Here is an 8,387-nt window from a genome sequence, read left to right on the forward strand (position 1 = left end):
CAATCCCGTAGTCCTACGGGCCGTTAAATCCAACCGTTAACCGCCGTACCCGTAGGGGGGGGACCGAAACGAAATAATACTGTTTCCGGTTTTTGTCCCGCCTCGTTTCCTGTCTAGCCGATCAACTTTGGATGCGGTTATCTCGGCTTGTTGTTTTGCTCTCCGCATCCCCCATTGTAGCGTTTTGCCCTCGTTCTCCAAAATGGAGGGTCGGATCGCGTCGCCGTCTTCGGTGTTTTGTAATGTCGGATCCCGTGTTTGTGTCGAACCAAATGAACGCGGATTTTAAACGGATTTAGCGGGTGCTATGGTGGAATCAAAAAAACAAAAAAGGACAAAAAAAGCTTGGCAGGGGTAAGTGCATTTTGAGATTAGACCTTGGCGGTGGTTAATGGGTTAAAAAACAGCTAAACGTTTGTGTGACGCTGTAGTGTGATCAAGTAGGGTGTTCATTTAAGGCGAAAAAAAAAACGGGTTAAAATATGGAGATATGAGGTTTCTGCACGACATTATCATATGCAGCGTCAGGCGGGCCTGACGGGATCTACACAGGAACCTGGAGCTGGGTCAACTACTCTACTGTACGCTTTGCTGCATGCAAATACCTTTATGTGCTGGAAGGGTGGGGTTCCTCTCCCACACACACACACACACGCACGCATAGGACCACAATGTCCCAAGATTTTTTTGTGTTATCATTTTAGCCTAAATGTCTTACTGTACCACGTGCTGTTTACATTTCTGACTAATACAGTGTTCAATCCTCTCCTCTCCTCTTCTCCGTTCTTTCCTTTTTCTTTTTCTCTGTATTTTCCTTTCAGTCCTTCCTTCTTCCAGGTGCGCTCAGGTAATCACCCAGAAGCAAGTGTTGGGGTGTGTGTGCGTGCGTGCGTGCCGGGGGGGGGGGGGGGGGGGGGGGAGAGAGAGAGAGAGAGAGAGAGAGAGAGAGAGAGAGAGAGAGAGAGAGAGAGAAGAGAGAGAGAGAGAGAGAGAGAGAGAGAGAGAGGAGAGAGAGAGAGAGAGAGAGAGAGAGAGAGAGAGAGAGAGAGAGAGAGAGAGAGAGAGAGAGAGAGAGAGAGAGAGAGAGAGAGAGAGAGAGAGAGAGAGAGAGACCAAGAGACCACAAGCCACACAAGGAGTTGCTTGGGTATATAGAGGCAGGAATGCTGCACAGGCAGATATAACAGACCACCCCTATAAACACACACACACACACACACACACACACACACACACACACACACACACACACAATAATGTTTTGACTCTTAAACAAAGTAGCATTTCCTTTCAGATCCGCCCTCTACCCCCTCAAGAAAGAAAATAAAGAGAGGAATTCATGTCAGCCTACAAAGACAGACACACCGCAACCGTTAGCAGGAGGATGCTGTGCGTCTCGTATCCCGACAGGCCGGAAAATAACCTCACCGTTATTAGCTGTAAGTTATACAGTTGTTTTGGTTCCGGGCGTCAAGCTTTATTTGGCCCGGTCCTTCCTGTGGCCTGCCACTGGTTTGTGTGTGTGTGTGTGTGTGTGTGTGTGTGTGTGTGTGTGTGTGTGTGTGTGTGTGTGTGTGTGTGTGTGTGTGTGTGTGTGTGTGTGTGTGTGTGTGTGTGTGTGTGTGTGTGTGTGTGTGTGTGTGTGTGTGTGTGTGTGTGTGTGTGTGTGCGCTTGTGTGTGTGCACGTTGGACCCCAGAGGAAGCGGACCCCAGGAAGCTGAAGTGTTTAACAGGGAAACAGCATTTTGCGCGTTACGATACGACGTGATTAATGCTTTTAATTTGGAGGAGAGAGAGAGAGAGAGAGAGAGAGGGGGGCCAACACTGTGTGATACACTGTTAAAATCCTCAATTAACAGTGATGGAATAGTGGTGAAGGAAGTACTCCGATTATTTATACTTGAGTGTAGCAATACTACAATGTAGATCTCGTTGTTGTCGGGCAGATATTTCCTATCTCTGTATTTTAACTTTTTTCGTAAATTAACGACCTACTTGATCATACAACAGCGTCACACAAAAGTAGCAGATCTACAAGCTCTTGTCGATCTGCTACTTTTGTTGGTTTGGAATTTTGAAAATGAACAGTTTTGAACATATGAGGTTTCCACCCAACAGAGACAATAGAATATACAGTATTTCAAATACTCTGTAGCAAGTAAAAGACCTTCTTTTTTTAATTTTTTTTTACTTGAGTAAAAGTAGAAAAGTATTGGCATCAAAACCACTCCCCCAAAAACTAAAAGTAGAGAATTTCTTTCAGAAATTTAAATAATTTGACTCTAAATAGCTGATCTACAAGCTCTGAGCATCGTCGTGAGCAAGTATACAACCAGGCTTAATTTAGTTAATGTATGTTTTGTAATAATAATTTAAATATACAAAAATAACTAAAGTTTTCAAATAATTGTAGTGAAATAAAAAGGAACACAATATTTGCCTCTGAGATGTAGTGGAGTGGGGAAAGGAAATACTCAAGTAAAGTAAAAAAGTACTTCAAAATTTTACTTAAATGCAGTACTTGAGTAAATGCACACCACTGTGTACAAATGGACCTTGCGGGTCCATTTGGTTTACATTTCTCCACTGTCAGAGTTAGAAATAGATAAATGAACGCTGAGGATTTTACTTTGTGTATTTTGAGTGTGGGACAGTTTGTATTAACTTCTCTTTGCAACAATACGAATACATGTAGCATCAGATATGTTTCCATACTATATTGTTGCTGTCTCTCCATATTCAGATTTTTTCGTAAATGAACGCCCTACTTCAGTGGTTCTCAACCAGTGGTCCGGGGACCACCAGTGGTCCTTGGGGGGGGTACCAGGGGGTCCCCAGCTAAATTAGTTAATGTATCGGCACAATCATTTTAACCACTTAGCTTTGGCTATTCAAAAATAGCAGATATACAAGCTCATAGCGCGGCACCGAGTGCCGCGCTATGAGCTTGTAGATCTGCTATTTTTGAAAAATCTTGAAAAAATCTTTGAATATGTATATTTTGTAAAGCGAACATTTTTAACTCAAATCTTTGCTTCTGGCGGTCCCTGGCATAAAACATTTTCCGATGGGGGTCCACGGCCAAAGTGTATATCAATTTAGGGGTCCTTGGCATGAAAGAGGTTGAAAACCACTGCCCTACTTGATAATACTACAGCGTCACACAAAGGCATCAAAAGTAGCAGATCCACAAGCTCTGCTTCTTTGAATTCGTTTGTTATTTGAATCCTGAAAAGTAACAGCTTCGGACATATGAGGTTTCCTTCCACCCAACAGAGACGATATGAATGCCCTACTTAATTCATCGTACAAGAGTCGCACAAAAGCAGCAGCAATAGCAGATCTACAAGCTCACAAGGTGTCACATTGTGACGGGTTGTGAGATTGTAAATCTGATATTTTCCGCTTAAAGTGATTAATTCTGACTGTGGGGTTTTATGAAATTTGAAACTTTTTGAATATTTTTTTTTAATATTTCAACAACACCTGGCACAAAATGGGACCGCAGCCAGATACATATACATTTTGGGGGTCCCTGACATGAGAAATGTTGAGGACCATTGACTTAAATCCTGTATACTTTGTTGACCGCCATGTCCCCCAGTGCTGGCCTACAGAGCCAAAGTGCAGTAACTACAACTTATTTTGTCTCAAAGGTCAAATCAGCCTTGATTTATTTATCTTTATCATCGTTTTGGGGGATAAAACAATGAATTCATGAGAGATACGTGTAGTGCGATATCACTTTTAATGCATTCTGGCTTTGGAGGGCAGTGTCCTCTGTTCCCGTCGTTTTTCCCTCTATCTCTCTGCTGAAAACAGCCAATCGCATTCATTGTGAGTTTGTGTGTGCGTGCGTGCGTGCGTGCGTGCGTGCGTGCGTGCGTGCGTGCGTGTTTCATTTAACCGACCCCCACCTCACCCAAAGAGTAACGACACAAAGACTGTGGTATATTTAACAATATATATTTCCATTGTCAATGTACATTCCATTTCGACATAAGCTTTCTTCACAAACAAAAGTTGGCATCTAAATAAATACTATATAAAATAGAACTTCAAAATAAATATATCTATAAAGGGAACCTTTTATATGTGAGATTTTTTTTCCTTTTGTTATATCTAAACAAAAAAAACAAAAAACAAAACAAAAAGAGCACAGATGTCTTTTTCTTAACCCCCCCCCCCAACATTGACATTGCAAAGGCAAAGAGGAATGGAGTTGCATTAGCAAGCTGTTTTTGACGACTTCCGGCAGCATTTGTACGTCACAACGGCCCCCTTCTAGAGCATTGATGGAAAGTATCGTAAGCGCAGTAATACTGTCTTACATGAATGAATGTAATACAACAGACTTTTTTTTGAAAGGGGGGGGGGCTAATAGGCAATGGGTTAAGCCTTATTTATACTTTATCGTACGGCGGTGGGCTTGTAGATTAGCTATTTTCGGCGAATGACACTGCCGTACGATGGAGTATGTTTTGAGTGTAAAACTGAAAGTAGTAACGTGGTACTATAGCCACCATACTATTCCCGCGGTTTACTTCATATAGGCTACATTAGCTACTAGACAGAAGACCATTGTGACGTTGGGTGTCGCTGAGACATCTCTCTCAAGAGCTTCGAAAAGTATAAAAAATAAAATAAAAGATGTAAAACGCGCCCAGATACTGAGCTACACACAGAGAGGAAGGGTGTAAAAGTCACAGCATTCTAGCAAAACAAAAAAACAAAACAAAAAACAGGGGGTCCGCAGTCACTGACTTGTCACTGTTGGTGATTATTCCGTATACCTTTTTACAGGTTAGCTAGCGAGCACATGGCATGAGTATAAAGCTAATATGACACTTTGAAGAGTGAGGGGAGAAGACACACAGGGAAATATATTAAACAAAAGAAATAAATAAAAAAATAACCAAATGGAATAGAACAGTGGTTCTCAAAGTGGGGGTCCAGGGACCCTCGGGGTTCCTTGACGCGGCGTCCAAATGGACCCTTACAGGTAAAAATGGAACCAAATGGACTCTTTAGAGGTTCATTTGGTTCCATTTGTACACTCTCGAAGTTAGGGGGGCCCTTGGAATTGAAAAGTTTGGGAACCACTGGAATACAGCTTAGAGAGGGGGAGAGAGAGAGAGAGAGAGAGAGAGAGTGAGAGCCCCCCTCCCCAATTATGTGGCATGACACGTTTATGCGCAGCAGCTGTGTTTGTCAATCAAGGCCTGGGGGTATTTGTTGGAAAACTTTTGGGGAGCCAAAAGGAGGGAGAGAGAGAGTGAAGGGGAACGGAGGGGGAAAATAAAGAAAGGAAGGCAGAAAAAGAAAGAGAGAAAGAGAGGGAGCTGAGACGGACAGTGAGTAGTAACAGCAGGAAATGGGCTGATCCGGATAGGGGCAGATTGTGTTCCCTGTGTGGATTCAATGAGTCCACACAGCCTCTCTCTGCTCGGGGAGGAACCAGGGGAGTTTAGCTTAGTCCTCTTGACTGCTAATGAGCCATGGAGAGCATAAACCAGTGGCCCTCAAACTTCTTTTTTTTAATTTCAAGGACTCCCCATAACTCTGAGAGTGCACAAATGGAAGCGAATGGACCCCTCGCGGGGTCCATTCGCTTCCATTTGTGCACTCTCAGAGTTACAGACCCGTTAAGGTGTCCATTCGGAACCCCCTCAAGGAACCACCGAGGGTCCTTGGCACCCGCACTTTGAGAACCACTGGCGTAAACAGTAGGATAGCTTCTCCTTTTCCATTTTATTTTTATTTGTTATTCTTATTTTATTGCCGGGCACACTTTTTCGAAGTCAAGTGCTTGTGATAGAAAGACGTGTCTTTTTATGTTTTTTTTTTTGTTTTGTTTTGTGTTTTTTCTTTTCTCTTTCAGCCCGCTCTGACTCACAACCTCAAAAAAACATTTATTTTATTATTTCTTACCCTCAAAATATATATCTAATATATTTCTCTATATATTCTTGTACTGAATTGTAGTTATAATGTACCATGCAATCGTTCAAGGACATTTAAAAGTCTCTTCTAAAGAACACAAATGTTTGTGAAACTATTTACAGCAAATAACATTTCACCTGCATAGCTCTATTTCTAAATATATTGTCAAAACATTTGCAATTTTTGCCCCCTCCCTAAAATTACGTTTTTTTCCGCCTAGTCACACAATCCCCATTTTGGCACCTTTCTCTCAGACTGGATTGCTAATTTTTGAAAATATTGCCTTATACATTCAAGACTATGGACAGTGTTTTTTTTGTTTTGTTTTCATCTTCCCGTGTGATAACAGCTTTGTGCAACAAGACATGTACAGGTATGAGCGAGTTAAGAGGCCCCCAGTTTATGTTAAGGGCCCCACCGTGAAGGAAAAAGGCGTTATGTTATGAGCAACAAAGACAGGCTCCCTTTATGCCAAATGAAAAAGGCCAACTGAATTTAAAAAGGCAGCAGCAGTAGTTGCCTTCAAGAACCAACTGCAACCAGCTCCATTTGGCAAAAGTGCATAACAACTGTGATCACTGGCGACAGTGACGACAAGCTATATGCTAGCTTCCTTTGGCAAAGTCCGAAGAACGTCATGCAAGCCACAAAAATAGTCTTTGAGAATAAAAGATATACCATCTATCTAACAAATGCAGTTACGTAATGCAGCATGTTTTAGTTTTGACGAGGACATTGGTGCGTGTGCGTGTGTGTGTGTGTGTGTGTGTGCGCGTGTGTTTGTGTTTGTGTGTGTGGACTAAATGTAGTCTACACCAGTGGTTCTCAACCTTTTAGGGCCCACTAAAGCTTTGACGGACCACCCATCTGACCACTTCCATGTTAAGTGACCAGGTGGGTGGGCAGCGTGCATCTTCATCAGAGCATGTTTGTTTTAATGATCAGTCAATAAGATTGTCAATGGAACTAATGTAGTACACTTTAAATTCTTATTTATTGGTGTCACTTTTTAATGTCATATTATCATATACCCGGCCAACAGGTTGAGAACCACTGGTCTACACGTAAAAGTAAAGGTGAAATTAAACAAAGCGGTGGTGGTTAATACTGTGCTTTAGTCCGTCCTTTAAGGGGTTTGCGTCGTCGTCTTATATAAAGGTTGTGCAAGTGGCAGGTTTTATTTTGAACTAAGGCTGGCTAGATACATACGAGACAACAACAACTTGACGTGTGCCTTCTCTCTCTCTCTCACTCACTCACTCTCCCTCTCTATCTGAAGCTTTACTCTCAACCCCTCTCTTCCGGAGAAAAAAACAACACTATTTTTCTGGCCATTTTGTCTCTCACTTAGCTTACTCGTTTTAAATTATTCACTATTGCCTTTTTGCCGTTGAATGTTTCTTTGCCTGCGTTGTGCAAAGAGGAAGTTAGGGCTGGGCGATATGCTCAAAATCAAATATCACGATACGTTTTGACCAAATACCTCGATAGGCCTATTGATATTGTGATGATAACATCATGTATCCATTTTTTTTTTTTACTTTCTCACATGTTTTTGCAAATAGCAAAGAATGTTTGACAATTTTTGAAAGTATAAAATAAGGCTTATAAGTGACTAAAAACCAGGAAAAGATAACACTCATGCCATATCATGGTATTACGATATCCAAAATCCGAGGTGATATTTAGTCTTGAATCACAATATCGCTATATTTTCAATATATTGCCCAGCCCTAGAGGAAGTCGACCAGGCTTTTCAGGCAGTTTTTGAGACCGACACGCTATAGGCCAAAGTTCTATCGAAGGTTACTGTAACAGTCCCTGAGAAGATTGGGTGTACTTTTTTTTTGTCTGTTTGTGTTTTGTGTTTTTTTTCGTTTAATCTCTACAACACATCAACTTCTAGCACGGTGGGTAACCATTAGACTAGAGCATGCAGGTCACGACATGCATTGCCTCCGAGGTGACCGGAGAACGTTAACAGCATTCAAAAATCTCCTCGCATGGTGATTCAGAATAAGGACACAGACCTGGGAAAAAGTGACAGTCTCTCTCTCTCTCTCTCTCTCTCTCTCTCTCTCTCTCTCTCTCTCACTTGCAGCATGAAACAGCTCCACTCCGCCCGCCCCACGCTCACGCCGTCGGTGAGAATTTATGACCGCAAACGACCCCCGCTCCCAAGCCTCACATCACGCTACGCTATAATACCCGCCTCAACGCGACGATGGGACAGCGAGATAGTAAAAACGATGTGAGCGACGGCGAGCCAGCATCGGCAAAGCTATATGCAATGCGAGGGAAGACTGGCGACACTCGCAAGAGCGGTGATCATCGTAATAGAGGAGAGAGTTGAGTGGCTAAGTGGTACTTTGGACTCTCACAGCAGCCCGTCCTAAAGCCACTGTGTAGCTAATCACCTGTTTTGCTTGCTTGCTGTAACGGG

The sequence above is a fragment of the Gymnoscopelus microlampas genome (assembly GCF_963454915.1).
Source record: "Gymnoscopelus microlampas genome assembly, chromosome: 12".
In the NCBI taxonomy this organism is placed as follows: domain Eukaryota; kingdom Metazoa; phylum Chordata; class Actinopteri; order Myctophiformes; family Myctophidae; genus Gymnoscopelus; species Gymnoscopelus microlampas.